Source organism: Fundulus heteroclitus, chromosome 1 (assembly GCF_011125445.2).
Source record: "Fundulus heteroclitus isolate FHET01 chromosome 1, MU-UCD_Fhet_4.1, whole genome shotgun sequence".
NCBI lineage: Eukaryota > Metazoa > Chordata > Actinopteri > Cyprinodontiformes > Fundulidae > Fundulus > Fundulus heteroclitus.
In genome coordinates this window covers 40,288,433-40,315,297 of record NC_046361.1, presented here as the reverse complement: position 1 = coordinate 40,315,297, position 26,865 = coordinate 40,288,433, and the positions used below count along the sequence as shown (strand labels likewise).

Below are 26,865 nucleotides of genomic sequence, written 5' to 3'. Positions count from 1 at the left end.
AAGAATTACCTTAAATTTTCATAAACAAGCTCCTCAACCTTTTGGAAAGCCTTCCAATAATAGTTAAAGCTGTTATAGCTATAAAGAGCAGATCAAGATCATATTCAAAGTATATGGGGTATAATGTAGGATGTGTGTAAAAGCAAGCAACCCAATGCATCAGCAGTATAGTGTATTTTGTCTTGATTTATTTGACATAACTTGTGAGCAATAAAAATACATTTTATCTATAAGAAATGTGTAAATGTGGTGAATTATAGCTACAGAACGCAAGAATATTAACAAGAAACAAACAAGAAAACCTAAAAAATGGACAACTATAAGTTTAAAGTATTTGTTAACAGAGAGAAAAAGTGACTTTACAGATATGGAGGAGTCCAATTGGTTCAGATCGACCATTTTGTTCAGGGTTGTCATGACCTCTAGGTTGTCGACGGTAACCAGGTCTGTGTAGTTTTCTCTGCAGTAACTCTGTGCTTCAGTCCAGTTCTTTGGCTCATAAATGAAATGGTAGTGACGTACAGTGAGTGAGGAGACGGTGCACAGTGCTGCATGGACAGAGATGGGAATATTATTTTAAATGCCTTCCTGTATATTTTTACATTTCAGGACTTAAATATATCTTAAAGCTTAAATCTATCCTATAAAAATGCTAACTTTTCTCCTCTAAACACCATAAATAAGGAGAAAGATGCTGTTTTTGTGCAATATTTGCTCTGTTTGTCAAACTGATGCTTAAATTTCCATTTGAAAGGTAGCCTATGTTAGGTATAAGTTTAAAAGCCAGAAATTTTAAAACTAATGCACTTGCCTGATGCAGCGATGATGTACCAAAGGATTTTCTCCATTCCTGCTCTATCGCTGGTCTCTAATCTGTGACTGTAGAAATCCAGCTTCTTTCTTTTAACTTCAAAATGCAAAATCTTGAACAAGCTATTTGCATCTTAGACGTCAGGCATTTGTAAGAATGCCTGCAATAATATCAAAACAAATTTTAAATCCCAAATGACTTATTTGACTCCTGGGGCTTTAGCACCTGACATCCTCCACAGGGTGCAGAATCTTCACCATCGAGACTGAAGAGATAATTTCTCAGAATAATTAAGAAATACCGCTAAAAATCTGATCAGTTATTGAATTTTATAGGTAATTAAACATTTTTATCCATTTCTGTTGTGTAATGATCAGGAGGACTCAGTGAAATGCTTTTCTGTCTCATGAGACCAAAGGAAATGCTGATCAAACTTGCTGTTGGAACAAAACTGCCCCCTGGTGGTCGCTTTATGCCTGTTACAGCCTTAAATAGTCACTAAGTGATGTAAACTAAAGTTTATATGAAAGACATTCATTATATTGTTACAGATCTGTTTTCTGTCTCTGTCTCTCTTGGAGGTCGGTCGTGTCTTTTCTCTCTCTGCAGCTTTTACACCCCCACCCTCTCCTGCTTTGCTATGTCTTGTCTTTCTGAGCGCTTTCTTCATATCAACCGAACTCTGAAAAACATGGATCTGGTAAGCTGGTCTCTCAATACTATTGATACATTTTTTTCGACGGGTAGACAACAAAAGGGGGAGCCGTCCGGTCCTGATTTGACTAATTTTGTGAGATACACCAGAAATTCCTGGAAGGAAAACGGTTTGTCTTTCGACCTTGTCATTCCTGGACATTTGAAACATTTCACATTTGGATTAAGGATACTTGGATCTCTACTTATTGTTTTTTGTGGATTTTTGAAGTATCGGCAAATACAGCGGATGTCAGAGCCATTTGGCCTTGATCAGGCTGCATGACGCGCTCACTATGGCTGTGAACGGACAAACCTGGAAGGTGAATGGAGCCAAGCCGAAAAGCTGCCTGTGTTGGAACGCAGACTGACTTTGGTGGTTGAACTTAAGGGGAGATGGGATAAAATCTGGAAGTGAAGCGCGAAAAAGCCCAATAATTTGGAAAATTGGATTTACCATTTGGAGCCAGCAAAAGACTTAAAAGCTGACAGGAAAGGCAGTGCAGCTTGTCTCATAACAAATAACATATTTGGATTCCCTCCCTATCAACTCCTGGATTGTTATGGCGGAGAGTGCTCAGAAAAGCCCCCGGCTACCCTCCTCCCCCGCTGACACCTGGGATGCTTCTCTGAACTGTGGGCCGGCTGATAACATCAAGGACAATGGCCTCGGGAGAGTGTTCATGGAGATATAACACTTTCACTCAAACACACACGCATAAATTGATACTCATAAAACTGATGAATTACACACACGTGACGGGTCTCAAATGTTTACCTTCTGCATATATGTTGTCTTGTGGTATTTGTGGTTTTCGTGCTATGAGTTTTTTTTTGTGTTGGTTGTTTGACTCTTTTTTGGTGAGAGCATAAATTGGCAAGCATCTGTCTCTGATGGATGGTTGTACTGGAACTGATTTTTCGATTGCAATGCAAATTGTAATTGACAATAAAATTTGATTGATTGATTGATTGATTGATTGATTGATTGATTGATTGATTGATTGATTGAGAAATGCGACAGAGTTGTAAGTAGATCTAGGATTCAAAAAAAGTATTCTTATTTTTTTTAATGTGTCCTGTCTGGCCATGTAATATATAGAATTGCTGTCTTAATTCATCCTTCCGTCCGTCCGTCTGTCCGTCCGTCCAACTATTTAAAAAGGGGGACCGGAGGGTGTGTTCCAACTATAGAGGAATCACACTAAGGAATCACACTCACACTAACCCCCGAATAGACCTTACCTCCCTGTTAAGGTCTATTCGGGGGTTCTGGAAAGGAGGGTCCATCGGATAGTCAAATCTCAGATTCAGGAAGAGCAGTGTGTTTTTCGTCCTTGCCGTGAAACACTGGATCAGCTCTACATCCTCAGCAGGATTCTGGAGGGGGCATGGGAGTTTGCCCAACCAGTCTACATGTGCTTTGTGGATCTGGAGAAGGCATTCGACCGTGTCCCCCGGGGGATCCTGTGGGGGGTACTCCGGGAGTATGGAGTACCGGACCCTTTAATAAGGGCTGTCAGGTTTCTGTATGACCGGTGTCAGAGTCTGGTCCGCATTGCCGGCAGTAAGTCGGACTTGTTTCCGGTGAGAGTTGGACTCCGCCAAGGTTGCCCTCTGTCACCGATTCTGTTCATAACTTTTATGGACAGAATTTCTAGGCACAGCCAAGGTGTTGAGGGGATCACTTTGGTAAACATTGACATAGACATAGATAGCTTTATTTGTCATTTTGTATGCACAAAGTGTTAACAGAGCGAAATTTCATTTGCATACAGCTTCAAAAATCACAGTAAATTGCACAAATTTTCAGGATAAAGATGCAGCAGCGATTTATGTAAACAATTGAAAAGTAAAAGATGTAAAACAATGTAACACTGTAAACAATGCAGGGGAAATAGACAGTGTACTATTCACGGTATCCAGGAGAGGATTATTAGAACCGTGTAATATACGAATGTGGTACAGAGTCCATTTGTGGCTTCAGCATTTCAGACCTCAGGATCGCATCTCTGCTATTCGCGGATGACGTGGTCCTATTGTCTTCATCAGGGCATGATCTACAACTATGGCTTGAGAGGAGCCGGTTGAGGTGGCTCGGGCATCTGGTCAGGATGCCTCCTGGACGCCTCCCTGGTGAGGTGTTCCGGGTACGTCCCACCGGGAGGAGGCCCAGGGGAAGACCCAGGACACGCTGGAGGGACTATGTCTCTCTGCTGGGAACGCCTTGGGATTCCTCCTGAGGAGCTGGCCCAAGTGGCTGGAGAGAGGGACGTCTGGACCTCCCTACTGAAGCTGCTACCCCCGCGACCCGACCCCGGATAAGAGGAAGAAGATGGTTGGATGGATGGATGGATGGATGGATGGATGGATGGATGGATGGATGGATGGATGGATGGATGGATGGGTTTACTTTCACAAGTAAAGCATTACTGCTTTCGCTATAGTGATCCGCTTGATATATATGAAAATAAAACTTTGTTGGATATTATTTTGGGATTATTTCAAGTTCAATGGACACAGAAACAGAAAGGTAAAAGAGAAAAAAAAGGAACAGAAAAAGATAAGGCAGAACGTTAAAAGTATAAAGTGATAGCTGAAGAAAATTATAGTAGCTTTCTATATAGAAGTGAGTCTGTGAATATCTTAATCTAAGCACCTGTCGGTGTTTGTGAGATCGTACTTGTATATATAAGGTTTTACCATAAGAAAAATGCTCAATAGTGGTTATGAGGAGCCAAAGGCCCGCACCCCAGCGCTCCTAGGCACACACCGAGGAAATCAAAGCTCCAGATGCCCGAAAGTGCCCCCAGAGCAAAAGAGCCCAAGAGGGGCCAACACAGGGATAGTAGGCCCCTCCATCCCATGAGAGAGCATAGGGGAGCCCCAGGAACCCTCCAAACAGCAGCTATGCCAGAGCAGGTCCAGCCACGGGCCCTGTGACCTGAGGCCCAAGGCTGACCTGTGCCCCTGCACCCAGGGGGCCCCCGACAGAGCCAGGGAGTCCAGGCCCCACGAAGCAGGCACCAGGAGTGAGCCAGCACACACCTGAGCACCCAGCCACGGACACCGAGGACCATGGACCGCGGAACGCATTTCAAATTGGTCGGGCCCATCAGGCAATACTCACTATACCACTACCCATCACATACGCATGCGCCCACATACACATAAAACACCAGCATCCCCTTGATCACGCAACTGATTGGCGTCACATGACACAAGACAAGCCAATCCATTTTTAGAGACTAGAATTTATTGCTTTCTCATAGGCTGTGGTCCCTGAGCATGATAAATGTGTCTGCCATGTTATAATTAAACTCGGCACCACATTTTTATTTAACTTTTTTTCTGACGTTCCAGCACACACGCCCCGGATTTATTTCCACTTACAATCATTATATTACAGCTAACACAATATTTACAGAATAAAAATACTTTAAAAAGAAAAGTCAAACTCACCCCTGCTCTAAATATTCCCGAAAAAGTGTCTCCGTCTGCCATTATGCTGGGTGAAGTCCCTGGCTATCCTTAAAGCATCCACTGTGGTCAAAAGATCCCTGTGTGTGTGTGTGTGTGTGTGTGTGTGTGTGTGTGTGTGTGTGTGTGTGTGTGTGTGTGTGTGTGTGTGTGTGTGTGTGTGGGCGCACATCAAGCTATTTAGTCTTTTCTGGGTCATTGTTGATCTCAGACAGGTCTTGATACGACGGAGGGACGAGAAACACCTCTCAGCACTTGCAGTGGACACAGCCTTAAAGCTAACTAATCAATCAATCAATCAATCAATCAAATTTCATTTGTCAATTACAATTTGCATTGCAATCGAAAAGTCAGTTCCAGTACAACCGTCCATCACATACACTTAAACAAACATTTGGGGGGAACGATTGACTGAGGCCTTGCGTTGCTAAGGAACGCAGCCAGTCAGCCGCTGCTAAATAGCGCAGCCGTCAAGGCCACATTCCTCCAAACAGCCCAGACCCCGCCTAAACGGAGTTTACAGGCGCTGCCTTGAAACTCTCGAAGAAAGAGCAACAACATGGGGGAAAGAGGGGAGGGAGAAAAAAAAGAGACAGATGTTTGCCAATTTATGCTCTCACCTATAAAGAGACAAACAACCGACACAAAAAAACCCTCATAGCACAAAAGCACAAATAAACACAAGACAACATGTATGCAGAAGGTAAACATTTGAGATCTGTCGCGTGTGCGTAATTCATCAGTTTTGTGAGTATCAGTTATGCGTGTGTGTATGGGCGAAAGTGTTTTTCTCCGTGAACACTCTCCAGAGGCCATTGTCCTTGATGTTATCAGCCGGCCCACAGTTCAGAGAAGCATCCCAGGTGTCAGCGGGGGAGGGGGGTAGCCGGGGGCTTTTCTGAGCACTCTCCGTCATAACAATCCAGGAGTTGATAGGGAGGGAATCCAAATATGTTATTTGTTATGAGACAAGCTGCACTGCCTTTCCTGTCAGCTTTTAAGTCTTTTGCTGGCTCCACATAAATCCAATTTTCCAAATTATAGGGCTTTTTCGCGCTTCACTTCCAGATTTTATCCCATCTCCCCTTGAGTTCAACCACCAAAGTCAGTCTGCGTTCCAACACAGGCAGCTTTTCGGCTTGGCTCCATTCACCTGCCAGGTTTGTCCGTTCACAGCCAGAGTGAGCGCGTCATGCAGCCTGATCAAGGCCAAATAGCTCCGACATCCGCTGTATTTGCCGATACTTCAAAAATCCACAAAGACCAATAAGTAGAGATCCCAGTATCCTTAATCCAATGGGAAAATTTCAAACGTCCAGGAATGACAAGGTCGAAAGACAAACCGTTTTCCTCCAGGAATTTAGGGTGTATCTCACAAAATTAGTCAAATCAGGACCGGACGGGTCCCCCTTCCGTTGCCTACCCGTCGAAAAAAATTGATCAATAGTATTGAGAGACCAGCTTACCAGATCCATGTTTTTCAGAGTTCGGTTGATATGAAGAAAGCGCTCAGAAAGACAAGACATAGCAAAGCAGGAGAGGGGGGGGGGGGGGTGTAAAAGCTGCAGAGAGAGAAAAGACACGACCGACCTCGGAGAGAGACAGAGCTAAGCTAACGAAGCAAACGAAGTAGCGGTCATAAGCAGCGCAGAGGTGGGAAAACTTTTGTTTACATCACATGACACAATCAGCCAATACATTTTTAGATGGGATGATTTATCGCTTTCTCATTGGAGAATGATCCTGCTGCCATAGACTGCTGTGCATTTAAAAAAATTGCTATTGAATAATTTAATTTTATTTATATATATTATTTTGCATGTTTGATCATCAAAAGTAGGTGGGGCCGCGGCTCTACCGGCCCTACCGGTTCCGCAGTCCGTGCTGAGGACCACCAACGCACCAGCAGGTCAAGGAGGCGCCTGGCACCAAGGGGGAGCCAGTTTGGGGAAGGGCTCCACACTTAGAGAGCCAGAGATGTCCAAGAAAAGGGGGCGGTCCAAAACCCAACCTGTCAAAACACAAACACAAAACCAGGTACACAGTCACATTCACACGTTCCCATCCTTGTGCCCCAAATGCTCATAACAACACACAAGCGTTTATTTTTAGTAGAACTGATTTTTTCACAGGTCTGCCTAAAAAGTGGATCGGACAGCTGCAGCTGATCCAGAACGCTGCTGCCTGTGTCCTCACTAAGACTAAGAATGTAGAGAACATGGACCCGGTTCTGAAGTCCTCACTAAGACTAAGAACGTAGAGAACATGGACCCGGTTCTGAAGTCCTCACTAAGACTAAGAACGTAGAGAACATGGACCCGGTTCTGAAGTCCTCACTAAGACTAAGAACGTAGAGAACATGGACCCGGTTCTGAAGTCTTCACTAAGACTAAGAACGTAGAGAACATGGACCCGGTTCTGAAGTCCTTCCATGGCTCCCTGGATCTCAGAGAATAGACTTTAAAATCCTTCTGTTAGTCTATAAATCCCTGAATTAGCACCTAAATCCATCACAGACTTGTTATCAGGGCATCAACCCTCCAGACCACTCAGGTCTTCTGGCTCCAGCCTGCTCTGCAGAACCAGAACCAGAACCAGTCATGGAGAAGTAGCATTTAGACTGTAAAAGTGCTGAAAGCCTGAGTTCCTTTAAATCAAGATGAAAAACACATTTGTTTAGGACTGCCTTTGATTAGTTTAGTTAAACTGTTTTACTGATACATCATCAGTTCAACTTTGTAGTCCAACTGTTTTTAACATTTGCTTTTAGTTTCCATTTTCCGTAGTTTTTTGTTTCAGTTTTTCTAAATTTTATTCCAGCTTGCTTTTATTCTGTTTTTATTTTCCCTATGCTTTAATTATGTAAAGAACTTGTAGCATTGTCTTTGTACTGCAATGTGATATACAAATAAATTTGCTTTGCCAAAGGTGGCTCTCTAAACTTCAGCGTTCCAGTGAGCACCATTGGGGCTACAATTTGCAAGTGCAAAGAAAACAATTTCACCACAAACCAAAAGGTTTTTCTCAAATGATGTCTTACAGAAGAGTCAAACTAATATTCTGTATGTTATATCCTCAGGGTTGTGTGCAGCATTGGGTGTGTGTGCTCACCTCCTCAAAGTGCATTGGTTACTGGAAGGTGTGTCTACACAGCTGATGCTTGTTCAGGCCAATAAGAAGGAGCATAAATAGGGTCAGGGAATCCCTTAGACTGATGCTAGAATACTACTTTGTACTCTCATGATCCTGTGCTTACCTCCTCTGTGTTCACCTTCAGGAAGAAGCATAGTTCTGGTTTATAAAATATTTTCTTGAACTCCCTGGTGGTCTCACCTCTGGAATCCCGCTGCAACGTCTCCTTACTGCTTCTCTGGTCGCTCCCTTCTGGATTTTCCACCCAAGTCCCACCACAAACCCACCATCCCTTACCTGCATGTCCACCCTCCAATGATCCACTACTTCCTCTCTGCATCCTCAAATCTGAAACAATTACTAATTAATTACTAATTAATATATACATATATATAAAATCATACTATATAGAATTAAATCATTTGAACTTTATGTATTGAGAAAAATGGGGCAACGATAACCAATCAAATATAAAATTTCAATATTCTTCAGCTTGACAGCTTCCCTCACCGCCGGTGTCCCTCAGGACGTGTTCAAATCTCTACCAGAGGTGGGAGTTAAAGCTCTGTCTCACAGGGGACTCTGCCAGACGTTCCCAGCAAACCCTCACAAACATTTGGACCTGCCAGGTCTCACCGGCTTCCTCCCCCACCATTGGAGCCAACTGACCACCAGGTAGTGGTCGGTGGAGAGCTCCGCCCCTCTCTTCACCCGAGTGTCCAAGACATGCGGCCGCAGGTCAGATGAAACAACAACAAAGTCGATCATTGAACTGCGACCTAGGGTGTCCTGGTGCCAAGAGCACATGTGGACACCCTTGTGCTTGAACATGGTATTGGTCAGTGACGTACGGTAGGGTTCATAGCTGGTGAGGTACTGACGTCATCAGAGTCAGATTTACAAATATATACACTCTACAGAGTAGACTCATTGCAAAGTGCTGAAGGAGACCGACTGAGCCAAATAAATTCACCAATAGACATGGAAAAATATTGATTCTTTGATAAAATAAATAAAACTAAATTATTTGTCATTTGATTGGTAACAGTTTATGACTTATCGTGGATTTCCGCATTTATAACACATTTAAAAACTATAACCCATATTACGCACATTTCATTACGAAAACAAAACATGAATAATTATCGCTGTCTTACCTCTACTTTTAAATGAAGTCCATGCGGCGCTCTTTCTGAACAAAAATATCATCATTTTCCGGTAAAAGTTCTCTTTATCTTCTTCAGTTTTAAAAGTCTCTCAGTCTCAGTGGAGCTCACTGCCAGGGAGGAAAGCCTTCCTTCATCAGTCCTGTTCCAGCTGCATGTTTAGAGTCTTTTTAGTGCTTTACTTGTTTAGCAAAACTCGCTAATAATACATCCATTATTTGCTGTTACTCTACAGTTTTAGGATCAGGAGCGGTGCTCCTTGAGCGCCCCCTGCCTAGAGGCCAAGGAACTGCAGGCCTCACCTACAACCAGTTCTTTGCATTTTATGATCACCCAGCAGCACAAAAACATGTTACCTGCACACAGTTTGATGACCGAAACACAATTCGTAATCCACATATATTAAATTGTGGAAAATCAGTTCATAAAGGGTGGGTAAAGTAATTTCCCTCTGGGATTATTAAAGTATGTCTGATTCTGTAATCTGAACTGCTGTTTGGTGCATAAGCACAAACAACAGTCAGAACCCCCCGCCACACGCACACACACACACACACACACACACACACACACACACACACACACACACACACACACACACACACACACACACACGAATGCGGAGGGAGGGAGGCCGCCCACTCGTTCACCTGGGAGAACCCCAACATACAAACACCGAGATGAGGAGCAACAAGTATACCAACAGAACACACCCTCTGGTCCTGGAATTATTATTATAGAGCAATGATCTCTATAATAAATTAAAACATAGTCTTGTAATAATACATGTATTTTTTTATTAGTATTAGCTGCAATTCTTTGCAGATTCGGCGGGTTTCTTCCTGGAGTTCGATCCGTTGTTAGAGAGAGGAGAGGACAGCCTCTCCTACCTTTTTACTAATACTGCTTTCTTTCTGCTCATTTTGAGCCTTCTATATTTCAACCAATGTTTCAGCTGTTCTATGCTGGGTTTCTCCATTGAAGCATATTGAAATGAAACTCCTGGGATGTTGTGATCTTCCACAATAACTAGCATTGCAGTTGTTGGCAATAAAATTTGCTCTCTTTCTGTCTGACCAGCCAGGAAACCTGCTGTCTCGGGAAAAATGTGAAGTCATTTAAGAACGGCCTCATTTGTATCCACAGCAGTGAAGACTCGTAGAAATTAGAGTTGTACTCAGGAGACTTTGGACTCTTAGTTTTAGATTCACGCTCACTTATAAACAATCCTAACCCACAACATTTAACACTCACATACATGACAGCAGAGTTTTGTATTTGAATGTTTGTATTATGTTTTTATTCACATACAAATATGAATCCGAATTGTTATAATCATACACATATCTTTTTCAAAGCTTTCCTACTCCATAGAGGGTCAGTGATTAACAGCTGAGCTAAGAAAGCCTGAAACTAACATGAAATCACTGGAAGTAGGAGTGTATAAAGTAAAATACAGAGAGGGAAGAGCATAGGAAACAAATAAGAAACTAAACACTAATTAATATTAAGTCGGAGTAACCCTAACACCTGGTTTCAGGGATTTTTAGATGATAATCTTTGACAAAAAAAAACAAAAAACTTTGACATGAATCATTTTGTCCATGATGGGTTGAAACAACTTAAAGACCTTCATGTTGGTGAAAATTCTCAGCCATCCAGGTCATGACCAATCCCAAAAAAAGGTTAAAAATACAAAACAACTTGACTTCTATTCTGCAGATGAAGACGTTTCGCTTCCAATCCAGGAAGCTTTCTCAATTCAAAATGTCTGGAGTAGTGTGGAGTTCTAAGCTTTATAGACCTGCTTGTAACCACAACATTTCTCCTCTAAGCCATGGCAAATGATGAGCCTAACAACTCTCCATTGTAGGGGCGATCAGTTCCAGGTGAATCTACATGCAAATCTAAACTCTAATGAGGCCTCGCCAGCAGGTCTATAAAACTCGGAACTCCGCACTTTTTTTGGACTGAAGCCCTTGAGCATGACTAAAGCTGTAGTAAAAGAGTGTTGTAGTTCTAAACCAAAACATCTTTTTGCTGATTAGTTAATACAGGACTGTCTCAGAAAATTAGAATATCGTGAAAAAGTATACTAGCAGGCTATTCAACTAATCACTTGAGTCGTCTAATTAACTCGAAACACCTGCAAGGGTTTCCTGAGCCTCGAAAAACACTCAGCTTGGTTCAGTAAACTAAATCACAAGTATGGGGAAGACTGCTGATCTGACCGCTGTCCAGAAGACCATCATTGACACCCTCCATCAGGAGGGTAAGACACAAAAAGAAATTTCTCAACGAGCAGGCTGTTCACAGAGTGAACAGCCTGTCATGTCTTGATGACTTTAAATGACTTTAAATTTCCTGCATTTAAATTCTGACAAGACAGAAGTTGTAATCTTTGGGCCAGAGTCTTCAAAAAAATAAAGTTCTTAATCAATCACTTAATCTGGATGGCATTAACTTGGCCTCTGGTAATAAAGTTAAAAATCTTGGTGTTATTTTCAACCAAGACATGTCATTTAAATCCCATATTAAGCAGGTTTCCAGAGTTTCCTTTTTTCACCTCCGGAATATCGCCAAAATTAGAAACATTCTGTCCAGGAGTGATGCTGAAAAACTAGTCCATGCATTTGTTACTTCAAGGCTGGACTATTGTAATTCTTTACTATCAGGAAGTCCACAAAATGCAGTTCAAAGCCTTCAGCTGATCCAAAATGCTGCAGCAAGAGTTCTGATGAAAATCAACAAGAGGGATCATGTTTCTCCAATTTTAGCTTCCCTTCATTGGCTTCCTGTTAAATCAAGAATAGAATTTAAAATTCTCCTTCTAACGTATAAAGCCCTTAATAATCAAGCTCCATCATATATCAGAGCTCTGATTACCCCGTATGTTCCTAACAGAGCACTTCGCTCTCAGACTGCAGGTCTGCTGGTGGTTCCTAGAGTCTCTAAAAGTAGAATGGGAGGCAGATCCTTCAGCTATCAGGCTCCTCTCCTGTGGAACCAACTCCCAGTTTTGGTCCGTGAGGCAGACAACCTATCTATTTTTAAGACTTATCTTAAAACTTTCCTTTTTGACAAAGCTTATAGTCAGAGTGGCTCATGTTACCCTGAGCTATCTCTATAGTTGTGCTGTGATAGGCCTAGGCTGCTGGAGGACATCAGGGTCTAATTTTCTCACTCTGCTGATTTCTACTGTTCTTCAGTCTACTGTTCTCCAGTTTTGCATTGTATTACATTGAAATGACTGTCGTCATTTCAGCTTTTAACTTTTTGCTCTCTCTCTTTTTCTTCATAGTAGGTACACCTGGTCTGGCGTTCTGTTAACTGTGACATCATCCAGAGAAGACGGCTCACCCGCTACTACCATCTAATGTAGAACAGATTACTAGATCAATGTGTGCTTCTGTGCTTTTTTGTTTCTCTTGTTGTGTCTCTGCTCTGTCTTCTGTAACCCCAGTCGGTCGAGGCAGATGACCGTTCATACTGAGCCCGGTTCTGCCGGAGGTTTTCCTTCTCGTTAATGGGGAGTTTTTCTTCCCACTGTCGCTTCATGCTTGCTCAGTATGAGGGATTGCAGCAAAGCCATGTACAATGCAGACGACTCTCCCTGTGGCTCTACGGTTCCCCAGGAGTGAATGCTGCTTGTCGGGACTTTGATGCAATCAACTGGTTTCCTTATATAGGACATTTTTGACCAATCTGTATAATCTGACCCAATCTGTATAATCTGATTGAACTTGATTTTGTAAAGTGCCTTGAGATGACATGTTTCATGATTTGGCGCTATATAAATAACATTGAATTGAATTGAGTGCAGTTTCAAAGCACATTCACAAAAAGTGTGTTGGAAGGGGGAAATGTGGCAGGAAACGCTGCACAACCAAGATCTGGCACCTGCCCACAGTGCCAAAACCACCAGTAACTGGTGTACTGACCATGGCATTACTGTCCTTGATTGCCCTGACCTGAACCCCATAGAGAATTTGTGGGGTATTGTGAAGAAGAAGCTGAAAGACACCAGAGCCAACAATGCAAATGAGCTAAAGGCCGCTATTGAAGCATCCTGGGCATCCATAACACCGCAGCAATGCCACAGGCTGATTGCCTCCATGCCACGCCGCATTGATGCAGTAATCTGTGCAAAAGGATTCCCAACCAAGTACTGAGTGCAATAATGGACATTTTCAAATGTTTGATTTTGTTTTGCTGTTATCATTTTTTTTTACTTGGTCTGAGGAAATATTCTAATATTTTGAGATAGGATTTTTGAGTTTTCTTCAGCTGTACAACATAATCAGCGATATTAAAACAATAAAAGGCTTGCGATATTTCAGTTGATTTGTAATGAATCCAGAATGTATGACATTTCATGTTTTTTAATTGCATTACAGAAAATAAAGAACTTTATCACAATATTCTAATTTTCTGAGAGAGTCCTGTAGTATGTATGGAGTGTGTTTAATATTAAAGGATGTAGTAATAATTGAACAGCTTCTCATCAACATGTCTTCGTGTCACTTTTGGTCCTCCTCCTCCTTCTCCTGGTAGAAGATCTTTCCATCCACTCGTTTCTTCCAGCTCAGCCTTATTTCTGCATCCACGCCATTCTCCCTCACCTTCTGTTTGAGCTGGAACACAAAATTTACTGACGCTGAGTTTGAAGGTCAAATCACTGGTTTTACTGAACTGGTTTAAAACCAGCTGGTTGTGGCAAAAGATCAATTTGAAGATTCTAACAGACCACTTCTACATCAGCCCAGATTTAAGATATATTTTAACTACTAAAAGTTTAAAATCTGAAAAAAAATTGTAATCTGATCTACAAAGTCCAACCCTTGTTGTTTTTTTAAATGAACCTGGAGGTGATTTCCTGATGTAACTTACCTCCTCCTGCAGGTTTTTCAGGACAGCAGGGTCATTCAGATCCAGAGCAGAGTTTCCCACCAGCTTCACTTTCACCACTTGCTTTGTGAAAGGCACAGAGTCTTTAAAACAAACATTCAGGGCATTTTATTAGCTTTCTTATTCTTGTATGGATGTCAGAGTCACCTCCTGAAATGTAACTTTATGATATGTCTGCAGTAAATCATCAAAATGTAGAAATCTGATACTGTTGCTGAATATAAGGCCCTTCCAGCTCCATGATGTGCTTCCATCACAACAATGAATCCCCACAACACCAGTAAGGAGGTGTTATGGATTCTCAACAGCTGAGAATCTCTAATGTCCTATCACATGATGATGAGCCCACAATGCCTGGGATACCCATCTCTCCAGGGCTCAACAAAGATCATCCAGATGATTTGTTTGGATAAATAGCATGTGCTTGCTTAGCTTTTTATTAAGTCCTGAGGACCCCAAAGCGCTTTACACTACATTCAGTCACTGGCTCACATATTCGCTCACACAGTGACAGTGGTGAGCTATATTGTTGCCCCAGTTGTCCTGGTGCAGACTAACAGAAGTGAGGATGCCATACAAAAGTAAGCCTCGCACACACCACTGTGAACTTTATATACGTGTGGGCTGGCCAGCATTAGAGACTCGTAGACTCACTCACTGGTATATGATCATTTATAAGGGTATTCTGCGTCTGCTCCCCTCATACCTCTGTGAGTATATTCAACCAAGAGCAGCTGGACTGTATTCTCTACGTTCTCAAGAGTCTCTGCTTCTGTCTGTACCTAGTATCCGCACTGAAGCTGGAAAGACAGCTATTTAGTACTCTGCCCCCACAGCATGGAACAATCTTCAGAAAGACTGGAAGTTGAAGGATTTGATTCCGATCGGACATTTTAAATGATTGCTCAAAAGTTTGGAAATGAGTTCTATGGCTTGTAACTGTTTTATGAAATTGTAATTTAGATAGATGTTATTGTAAACTGTAATGTAATTTGTAATGTAATCTTTTGCCGCTATCTTGGCCAGGACTCCCTTGAAAAAGAGATTGTTAATCTCAATGGGACTTTTCCTGGTTAAATAAAGGAATAATAATTAGCCAACAAACAGCACCACTGTGCCCTCTGACCACTGACAAGAGACAAAGCGGGTTAAGTGTTTTGCCCAAGGACACAACTACTGAGATGCTTGGAGGGGCATTCAAACTGGCGGTAGCAAGACAAGATCTTAATTCCTTTCCACCATTGTCTAAATGTTGTTAGGAATACAGACAAAGCAGTTCTGACTTTCTGATTCAACATTTGTCTGCAAACAATTAATCTTAGAATATTGCCATCAATATTCTTTCAGGTTTAACATCATAGTGAATTAAAAAAAAGGCTATATTTATTATTTTTGGAAACTGGAGAATAGAAGGTATTACATTATTTGTAAATGGAGTTGACCTTGAGAGAGTCTTTGAGTTTCGTTTTTTCTGTGTAATTATTGATGATAAATTATAATGGAAAACTCACATAGCACATATAAAAAATAAAATCTCCCAAAACATTTTTGTTAGAAATAAAGTGAAGGATTTGTTGAATTATGAAACAAATATTGTACAGTTCACTCATTGTGTCACATTTTAACTACTGCATAGAAGTCTGGTGGAATACACATTAGTCAAATATTAAATCTTTATTTATATTACAGAAGAGGGCTGTAAGAATAAAACACATACAGAATATTAAGGCTTGAAGATTTGTTAAGTTCTTCTAGAAATTTACCAGAAAAATATAACACCTTTTCCATTTAGAAAATGGGTTTAGCGAAGAAAATATAATTTGAAATTTGTATGTAAAACACTTAAACAGATGTGTTACTTGAAGATCTCAAACGTTGTAACGATATTTGTTAATTTAAGTATATGTATTAACAATGTATATTTAATCTGTATTAGTATGAGGAGGTTTCTTATTTTTTTCTGTATATGTATGTATGTATGTATATAAGTATGTATGTATATGTGCAGTATATGTAATATTTTTGCCTTATGTATTTATTATAATATGTGAATGTTGATTTTTTTATGTTTGTTCATTTATTTGAATAGAGACATTTATGTATTGCTTGAAATTGTAATCTGATCTACAACGATCAGATTCTGAGTCTGATTTTGGCTGTAAGCCACTTAACAAACCTATTTCGTTTTTTGTCTAGGGCTGAACAAAATAGGATTTTATTTTTATGTTCTTTCTGCTCCCTTTTGCTCATGGGAAATGTATGAGAGAAAGTAAAAGGTTTTTTTTTGTTTGTTTTTTTTTGCCATAGAGCAATAAGTAAATCTGAAATCTGAATCACAACCACAACCAGTGCCCATACTTGAACCTTTTGTTCAGGTATGGGCACCTCAGAGGGGTATCCAGCCTCCAGACCCGGGAGGTGAACCCCAACATCAAGATGGGGGGACCACTGCAACCCAACCTACCCGGTACATACTCCGGTCCTTACCCCCCACCCTGGTCCCAGACCAGACAACAAACAGGCCTATCCACCTGGAGATGAGCCAACCAACTAGAACCCACCCCACAAACCCTGAGGTGTTACCCTCCCACACCCTGCCCTTCATACCTAAACCCCACCCCAAGTCCCAGGGGAGAGCAAAAGTGTCAGCCCCAGCCAACCCCAGGGACCCAATGTCCACCCCTCAGCATAGACTCCGACCAGGTGGCCCATTTCTCTTCCAGGTCCCGGACTCTGGGTGGCAATAGGAGAGCAGGGGTGTTAGAAAGACCCAGAGCCTGCCTCTGCCTTCTCACATGTTGTGTTGTTGCATCTTGTTTTCAAGTGTGTTTAAAACTGAAAGGGTCAAAAAGGGGGTGCCCGGCAAAGCACAGACCCACCCCTTTCGCATGCACCCTATCCAGAACCCTCAATGTCTAAATGCGAATCGGGGCCGGGGAAGTTACCAGTGGTGAGGCAACCCCCCCCCCCCCCCAGATGCCCCCTCACCCAATTGATGCCCTACAAAATATGTGTGTTGTGAGAATGTTATAACTGAAAGTGTCTAAGCTGTTTTGTAACACTGGGGGAAAGGCCGCTACCAGACAGCAGGGCCAGGACACCCCCCTCTCTCCCCACCCCACCCCCCAAAGTCCTACATGTGTGGCAGCATAATGAAGCAGGCAGAGGGAGGTCTTCTGAGGATGGGGAGGCATGACTGTCGAGCAACATGCCCTCGCAGGATGCCAGCCCCTCCACTGTCCCCAACAGGCATCCTTGTTCTCCACCATCATATTACACAGGGACAAAGATAGGCGGCAGGGTCCGAGAGTCAACCTCAAACTGAGACCAACACCACCACCACCCGACCCTCCAGTCCGTTGTGCACACAAGCTACTTGCATCTCTTTTCCAAGGTGTTTTTTATACTGCAAATGGAAAACAAACTGAATCTGACCTTTAATGAAACTTACAGTGCCACATATTTTTGGAGCCCTAAAGTACAACACATGTTTAAGAACATGTTGGTTTTACATCAAGGATCTCACTAATGTCACCATTTGTAATGTAAGTTTATCGGTAGGAATTGACATTTTCCACGTGTCAAAGAAAGAAGGAAAACATTTGCTTGTTTGTTTGGCAAAAAAAAACATTTTCTTGTAAAATAGAAAGCATTTAGGGTCAATTACTTAATTATTGTTGCTAACTAACATCCTATGTTAAGGTACAGGGGTATTCTACAATGCATGCACAAGTTCTTTGGATTCAGAGCTGTTAACATTAAGGGGAGCCCAAATGCAACTGGAGACACTGACATTGGAACAATGGCAGACTTTTCTGCCACAGTTAAGATGTTAATTGCTTGCTAACTTTTGAAAACTTAATAGGTAACATGTAGAAATCACTGTAGGACATGTTGAGAAGTTCACAGCCAGAACAAACTAAAACTGGCATTGTTCATTTTTGTTAAATCTTTTTCTAACCATCTCAATGGTTATAGTTGTTACATGGCATTTATATTCCACCTAAAAGCATTTTTGAAAAGGCATCCATTTTCAGCACATTGGATATTGTATAGCCCTGCGACAGACTGGTGACATGTCCAGGGTGAACTCCGCCTCTCGCCCAGTGAACGCTGGAGATAGGCACCAGCAACCCCCGTGACCCCATGAGGGATTAAGCGGGTCAGAAAATGGATGGATGGATGGATGGATGGATGGATGGATGGATGGATGGATGGATGGATGGATGGATATTGTATATTTCTTGTGGCAGTTTTATACACAGGGTCTTTTATTGTTTAGTCTTACTGGGCCACACTTGGTGTCATCTAATATATATGCCCATTAGTATTTTTAAGCAGTTGTGATTTACTTTTGGAAATATCAAAATTATGGATTGTTTCAGGTGTTTGGATAATTTCAGGCCTAATGGTAGGTAGATGCACTATAGAACATAAGGTGTTGGGAAGTGATGCATTAAAGAAAAAATACTGAAAGAGAATAGGGCAATGGGCCAATATGGGCCTCAATAATTTGAGATGATCTGATGGTCATAGCCTTAGCATGAACCCAGAGAGACTGTTATTAATTAAAATTCAGATCAAAAGCCATACTAGTGCCCAGGGGTTGCTACTGTGCCTCTCCTGGCTTCTTTCAGCCCCCAGTGTGCTTCCACAACAACAATGAATCACCACACCTTTGGTAAGGACGTATTTTGCATATTCAAAACAATTGGGAACCTCTTACAACCTACCACATAATGGTGCAACTATCATGTCCTGGAATAACATCTTTGCAAAATTCTGCAAAGATCATCCATCTTCAGATTGCTTTTAGTAATGTTCTAGTTTAGATTTATTTCATTTTTTGCTAAATCAGATACAATAAAAGCTTACCATGGTGGCAGATAAAGGGCTTCCTTATATCACATGACCAGTCTGCCCAGTAACCAGATTGATCAAATTTTGTAGCTCCACATGTCCCCGTCCCACCATCAGGTTGGCCACCTATCCAGCGTCGAAACACATACATAGGTCCGCCCGACCACTTCCAGGTTGTTCTGAAAAGGCTGATCCAGCTGTATAGACCTCCAGGGATCACTGCCCTTATCTTCTCATTCTCTGACAGGTTTCTAGGAATGGCCAGGTCTGTAAAGTGTTCTCTGCAATAGTTTTGGGCGTCCATCCAGCTCATTGCAATTTGGATGAAGACAAATGCAACATGCTGTCCTGGAAACGATAAAAGAGAGACTTACTTTGGAAGAAAGTGTTAATGTCCTCTGCAGAATTCATGTCCTGGTTCTGCATTTACTGGTAATTGCTTATTTAGACTGTAATGTGATTTTCTTCTTTAAAGCTCTTTGATAGATTTATGGGCTTAAGTTGATTGGTTTATAATGATTTTAAGAAATATCCAAATAACAATACCTGTGATTTATTGGTTTTCTTAAGCTTTTTAAAACCAGCTACCTACCTCTAATTACACATAATGGGTAAATGGTTGTCCTAAAAAACAATATTCAACACAATAGGAATAAACAGGAAAAGTAGTAATAAAAAGTAACTAATCCCTAAGTAAGAAGCAGAAAGACAGAAGCAAACCAAATTCTTACCTGTGATATTGGAGCAGACTGATGTAAAAAGACGGTCACAATAGGTATCATGCCACTTCCCAGAACTGTACATCAGCACACATGATGATGAGTACAATGGGACGTTTGGCTGGTAAATGTCCCAGTTCACAAAGTTTGACTTGTCATATTGGTAAAAACCTTTATCTATCGACGACCAATTCCAGCTGAACTCGTAGTGCAAACCAATCCAGGCCTGTTGGAGATAGGACTAATTCAGTTATATTTAACAACCTTCTGTTTTAAATTATCATCTAGTCTCAGTCAGTGTAGTCTTGTAGAGTTTGCACCTTAGTTTATGGTGAGATCACATTTCTGTCATTAGAACATGGCTAAATGTCACAGAGCAGTTTCACTGGGAGATTGTACATCTCTATAAAAGCATTCTCTGCACCATTTCTAAAAGATGCAAATTTTCCAGACATTTCAAAAGCATTTGGATTTCGCAGCTTTGTGTCTACATGACTGGGTTTTGATTGACTTCACCAGTTTTATTGTTATGCTGTAAACCTTCACTAAACGGACTGTTTTCTAGGATGCAGCAACAAGTAATCATCACACTGAGACAGAGAGGTTTGTTGCAAGTGTCGCTGCATAAATTCAGAAGTGCTTGGAAGATGTTTATGTGACCAAAACCATTACAATAAAGATAATTTCTAATGCCATTTGTCTTCTGCATTTAAACCATCCGTTAGGGATATCTGTGAGGCCACTGTACCCCGTCTTGGGAGCATTCTGGGGCTAACAGTCTTTCTCAGAGTGACCCAGAGTGGCAGTCTGTGGGATTCAAACCCAAAACCATGCAACCTCTCCAGGATGCAACTGCTCTGCTCTCAAATTGCTAAGCAACCCTGTCTCACTGAAAAGTGTTTAATGGCCACTTTGGTCTACAAAGGGAAACATAGCATTGTCTCCTTAATATCTTTCAGTCTGATGTTTTATCCGGCCCATTCCTTTACATCTGTATGCTACAGTTCACCTGACTATTAGGTTTTTCCCAGCAAAAAATAAATAAAATGAAAATTGCTGAATACATAATACCACTGACTTTTGACTGTTAGAAACGGTGGAGTTCTCAGAGCTCCTGAGAGCAACCCATTCTTAAACAAATGTTTGTAGCAACAGTCTGTGTGCGTGGTGATTGATTTTATACACCTGTGGCCATAGAAGTGATGAGGAATCCTTATTTCCATTATTTGGATGAGTGAGCTAACATTTTTAGCTTTATAGTCTATGTCTAGTTCTCAAATTTGGCCAAATTGTAGACCTAAATTTTGATGTGAGACACCTAGTCTTTCATGTTGGCCCTTCCTATCCATCATCAGTGTCTGTTGTTCCATATGCAATTTTGGTAGAATTACCTTAAATTTTCATAAACAAGCTCCACAACCTTTTGGAAAGCCTTCCAAGAATAGTTAAAGCTGTTATAGCTACAAAAAGAGCGGATCAAGATCATATTCAAAGTATATGGGATATCATGTAGGATGTGTGTAAAAGCAAGCAACCCAATGCATCAGCAGTATAGCGCATTTGGTCTTGGTTTATTTGACATAACTTGTGAGCAATAAAAAGAAATTTTATCTATAAGAAATGTGTAAATGTGGTGAATTATAGCTACAGAACGCAAGAATATTAACAAGAAACACAAGCAAGAAAACCTAAACAAACCGGACAACTACAAGTTTAAAGTATTTGTTTTTTAAAACAGAGAGAAAAAGTGACTTTACAGATATGGAGGAGTCCAATTGGTTCAGATCAACCATTTTGTTCAGGGTTGTCATGACCTCTAGGTTGTCGACGGTAACCAGGTCTGTGTAGTTTTCTCTGCAGTAACTCTGTGCTTCAGTCCAGTTCTTTGGCTCATAAATGAAATGGTAGTGACGTACAGTGAGTGAGGAGACGGTGCACAGAGCTGCATGGACAGAGATGGGAATATTATTTTAAATGCCTTCCTGTATATTTTTACATTTCAGGACTTAAATATATCTTAAAGCTTAAATCTATCCTATAAAAATGCTAACTTTTCTCCTCTAAACACCATAAATAAGGAGAAAGATGCTGTTTTTGTGCAATATTTGCTCTGTTTGTCAAACTGATGCTTAAATTTCCATTTGAAAGGTAGCCTATGTTAGGTATAAGTTTAAAAGCCAGAAAATTAAAAATTAATGCACTTGCCTGATGCAGCGATGATGTACCAAAGGATTTTCTCCATTCCTGCTCTATCGCTGGTCTCTAATCTGTCCCTGCAGAAATCCAGCTTCTGTCTTTTAACTTCAAAATGCAAAATCTTGAACAAGCTATTTGCATCTTAGACGTAAGAATGCCTGCAATAATATCAAAACATATTTTAAATCCCAAATGACTTATTTGACTCCTGGGGCTTCAGCACCTGACATCCTCCACAGGGTTCAGCATCTTCACCATCGAGACTGAGAGATAATTTCTCAGAATGATTAAGAAATACAGCCAAATATCTGATCAGTTATTGAATTTTATAGGTAATTAAACATTTTTATCCATCCACACTAGTTGATGAATATGGAGGACCAAGTCTTCCATATTTAAAAATAAATACAGAAAAAATAAATGCTCAATAAATAAATAAGCATACAATTAATTGCCATCAAAAATACAATAAACAAATAAATGTAGGTAGAAATTAAATTATACAGTGAGACATAAATGTATATCTCTTTTAATTAGCTTCTTTATTTATTCGCCTTTGTAATAATTACCTTATTTATTTATTGTCCGTTATAATCTTCAACTTTATTTATTAATTACTTATTTTTTTAAATATTTATTTATGTGGATTTTATAATATTTTTGTCTGTTTTATTCTTCCTTTGTATTTTTTTACCCTATATATTCCTGTGATGCTATTTATTTCTGCTTGTCCTTTTTACATTTCTGTATGCATTTCTGCCTCATTATGCAAATGAGGAGGGGCTGTTTCTTATGGGCTCAACTTCTGCCCATTGGTTGGTTAGCATTTTACTGCATCAGTCGAATCTACATGGCTTTTCCCCGCACTAAAGCATTGTTTAGTAATGTCAAACTCAGCAGACAGACGTTTTATTCTGTTTTTATTTTCCGATGGTTTGATTATATAAAGCACTTGTAGCATTGTCTTTGTACTGCAATGTGATATACAAATAAATTTGCCTTGCCAAAGGTGGCTCTCTAAACTTCAGCGTTCCAGTGAGCACCATTGGGGCGACAATTTGCAAGTGCAAAGAAAACAATTTCACCACAAACCAGAAGGTTTTTCTCAAATGATGTCTTACAGAAGAGTCAAACTAATATTCTGTATGTTATATCCTCAGGGTTGTGTGCAGCATTGGGTGTGTGTGCTCACCTCCTCAAAGTGCATTGGTTACTGGAAGGTGTGTCTACACAGCTGATGCTTGTTCAGGCCAATAAGAAGGAGCATAAATAGGGTCAGGGAATCCCTGAGACTGATGCTAGAATACTACTTTGTACTCTCATGATCCTGTGCTTACCTCCTCTGTGTTCACCTTCAGGAAGAAGCATAGTTCTGGTTTATAAAATATTTTCTTGAACTCCCTGGTGGTCTCACCTCTGGAATCCCGCTGCAACGTCTCCTTACTGCTTCTCTGGTCGCTCCCTTCTGGATTTTCCACCCAAGTCCCACCACAAACCCACCATCCCTCACCTGCATGTCCACCCTCCAATGATCCACTACTTCCTCTCTGCATCCTCAAATCTGAAACAATTACTAATTAATTACTAATTAATATATACATATATATAAAATCATACTATATAGAATTAAATCATTTGAACTTTATGTATTGAGAAAAATGGGGCAACGATAACCAATCAAATATAAAATTTCAATATTCTTCAGCTTGACAGCTTCCCTCACCGCCGGTGTCCCTCAGGATGTGTTCAAATCTCTACCAGAGGTGGGAGTTAAAGCTCTGTCTCACAGGGGACTCTGCCAGACGTTCCCAGCAAACCCTCACAAACATTTGGACCTGCCAGGTCTCACCGGCTTCCTCCCCAACCATTGGAGCCAACTGACCACCAGGTAGTGGTCGGTGGAGAGCTCCGCCCCTCTCTTCACCCGAGTGTCCAAGACATGCGGCCGCAGGTCAGATGAAACAACAACAAAGTCGATCATTGAACTGCGACCTAGGGTGTCCTGGTGCCAAGAGCACATGTGGACACCCTTATGCTTGAACACGGTGTTGGTCAGTGACGTACGGTAGGGTTCATAGCTGGTGAGGCACTGACGTCATCAGAGTCAGATTTACAAATATATACACTCTACAGAGTAGACTCATTGCAAAGTGATGAAGGAGACTGGTTGAGCCAAATAAATTCACTAATAGACATGGAAAAATATTGATTCTTTGATAAAATAAATAAAACTAAATTATTTGTCATTTGATTGGTAACAGTTTATGACTTATCGTGGATTTCCGCATTTATAACACATTTAAAAACTATAACCCATATTACGCACATTTCATTACGAAAACAAAACATGAACAATTATCGCTGTCTTACCTCTACTTTTAAATGAAGTCCATGCGGCGCTCTTTCTGAACAAAAATATCATCATTTTCCGGTAAAAGTTCTCTTTATCTTCTTCAGTTTTAAAAGTCTCTCAGTCTCAGTGGAGCTCACTGCCAGGGAGGAAAGCCTTCCTTCATCAGTCCTGTTCCGGCTGGATGTTTAGAGTCTTTTTAGTGCTTTACTTGTTTAGCAAAACTCGCTAATAATACATCCATTATTTGCTGTTACTCTACAGTTTTAGGATCAGGAGCGGTGCTCCTTGAGCGCCCCCTGCCTAGAGGCCAAGGAACTGCAGGCCTCACCTACAACCAGTTCTTTGCATTTTATGATCACCCAGCAGCACAAAAACATGTTACCTGCACACAGTTTGATGACCGAAACACAATTCGTAATCCACATATATTAAATTGTGGAAAATCAGTTCATAAAGGGTGGGTAAAGTAATTTCCCTCTGGGATTATTAAAGTATGTCTGATTCTGTAATCTGAACTGCTGTTTGGTGCATAAGCACAAACAACAGTCAGAACCCCCCGCCACACACACACACACACACACACACACACACACACGAATGCGGAGGGAGGGAGGCCGCCCACTCGTTCACCTGGGAGAACCCCAACATACAAACACCGAGATGAGGAGCAACAAGTATACCAACAGAACACACCCTCTGGTCCTGGAATTATTATTATAGAGCAATGATCTCTATAATAAATTAAAACATAGTCTTGTAATAATACATGTATTTTTTTATCCTGCAGGTTTTTCAGGACAGCAGGGTCATTCAGATCCAGAGCAGAGTTTCCCACCAGCTTCACTTTCACCACTTGCTTTGTGAAAGGCACAGAGTCTTAAAACAAACATTCAGGGCATTTTATTAGCTTTCTTATTCTTGTATGGATGTCAGAGTCACCTCCTGAAATGTAACTTTATGATATGTCTGCAGTAAATCATCAAAATGTAGAAATCTGATACTGTTGCTGAATATAAGGCCCTTCCAGCTCCATGATGTGCTTCCATCACAACAATGAATCCCCACAACACCAGTAAGGAGGTGTTATGGATTCTCAAACAGCTGAGAATCTCTAATGTCCTATCACATGATGATGAGCCCACAATGCCTGGGATACCCATCTCTCCAGGGCTCAACAAAGATCATCCAGATGATTTGTTTGGATAAATAGCATGTGCTTGCTTAGCTTTTTATTAAGTCCTGAGGACCCCAAAGCGCTTTACACTACATTCAGTCACTGGCTCACATATTCGCTCACACAGTGACAGTGGTGAGCTATATTGTTGCCCCAGTTGTCCTGGTGCAGACTAACAGAAGTGAGGATGCCATACAAAAGTAAGCCTCGCACACACCACTGTGAACTTTATATACGTGTGGGCTGGCCAGCATTAGAGACTCGTAGACTCTTACTGGTATATGATCATTTATAAGGGTATTCTGCGTCTGCTCCCCTCATACCTCTGTGAGTACATTCAACCAAGAGCGGCTGGACTGTATTCTCTACGTTCTCAAGAGTCTCTGCTTCTGTCTGTACCTAGTATCCGCACTGAAGCTGGAAAGACAGCTATTTAGTACTCTGCCCCCACAGCATGGAACAATCTTCAGAAAGACTGGAAGTTGAAGGATTTGATTCCGATCGGACATTTTAAATGATTGCTCAAAAGTTTGGAAATGAGTTCTATGGCTTGTAACTGTTTTATGAAATTGTAATTTAGATAGATGTTATTGTAAACTGTAATGTAATTTGTAATGTAATCTTTTGCCGCTATCTTGGCCAGGACTCCCTTGAAAAAGAGATTGTTAATCTCAATGGGACTTTTCCTGGTTAAATAAAGGAATAATAATTAGCCAACAAACAGCACCACTGTGCCCTCTGACCACTGACAAGAGACAAAGCGGGTTAAGTGTTTTGCCCAAGGACACAACTACTGAGATGCTTGGAGGGGCATTCAAACTGGCGGTAGCAAGACAAGATCTTAATTCCTTTCCACCATTGTCTAAATGTTGTTAGGAATACAGACAAAGCAGTTCTGACTTTCTGATTCAACATTTGTCTGCAAACAATTAATCTTAGAATATTGCCATCAATATTCTTTCAGGTTTAACATCATAGTGAATTAAAAAAAAGGCTATATTTATTATTTTTGGAAACTGGAGAATAGAAGGTATTACATTATTTGTAAATGGAGTTGACCTTGAGAGAGTCTTTGAGTTTCGTTTTTTCTGTGTAATTATTGATGATAAATTATAATGGAAAACTCACATAGCACATATAAAAAATAAAATCTCCCAAAACATTTTTGTTAGAAATAAAGTGAAGGATTTGTTGAATTATGAAACAAATATTGTACAGTTCACTCATTGTGTCACATTTTAACTACTGCATAGAAGTCTGGTGGAATACACATTAGTCAAATATTAAATCTTTATTTATATTACAGAAGAGGGCTGTAAGAATAAAACACATACAGAATATTAAGGCTTGAAGATTTGTTAAGTTCTTCTAGA

The 26,865-nt window shown here is 40.8% G+C and overlaps 1 long non-coding RNA gene across 1 annotated transcript; it reads right to left on the bottom strand.

Annotated features, from left to right (window-relative positions):
* Positions 1-13,789: 13,789 nt before the first annotated feature.
* LOC118564535 lies at positions 13,790-19,142 on the bottom strand. The gene is made up of 3 exons (XR_004931911.1): positions 19,066-19,142; positions 14,173-14,273; positions 13,790-13,916 (listed from the first exon to the last, which is right to left on the bottom strand). It is a non-coding gene; the product is annotated as an uncharacterized LOC118564535 (long non-coding RNA).
* Between the last annotated feature and the right edge of the window lie 7,723 nt (positions 19,143-26,865).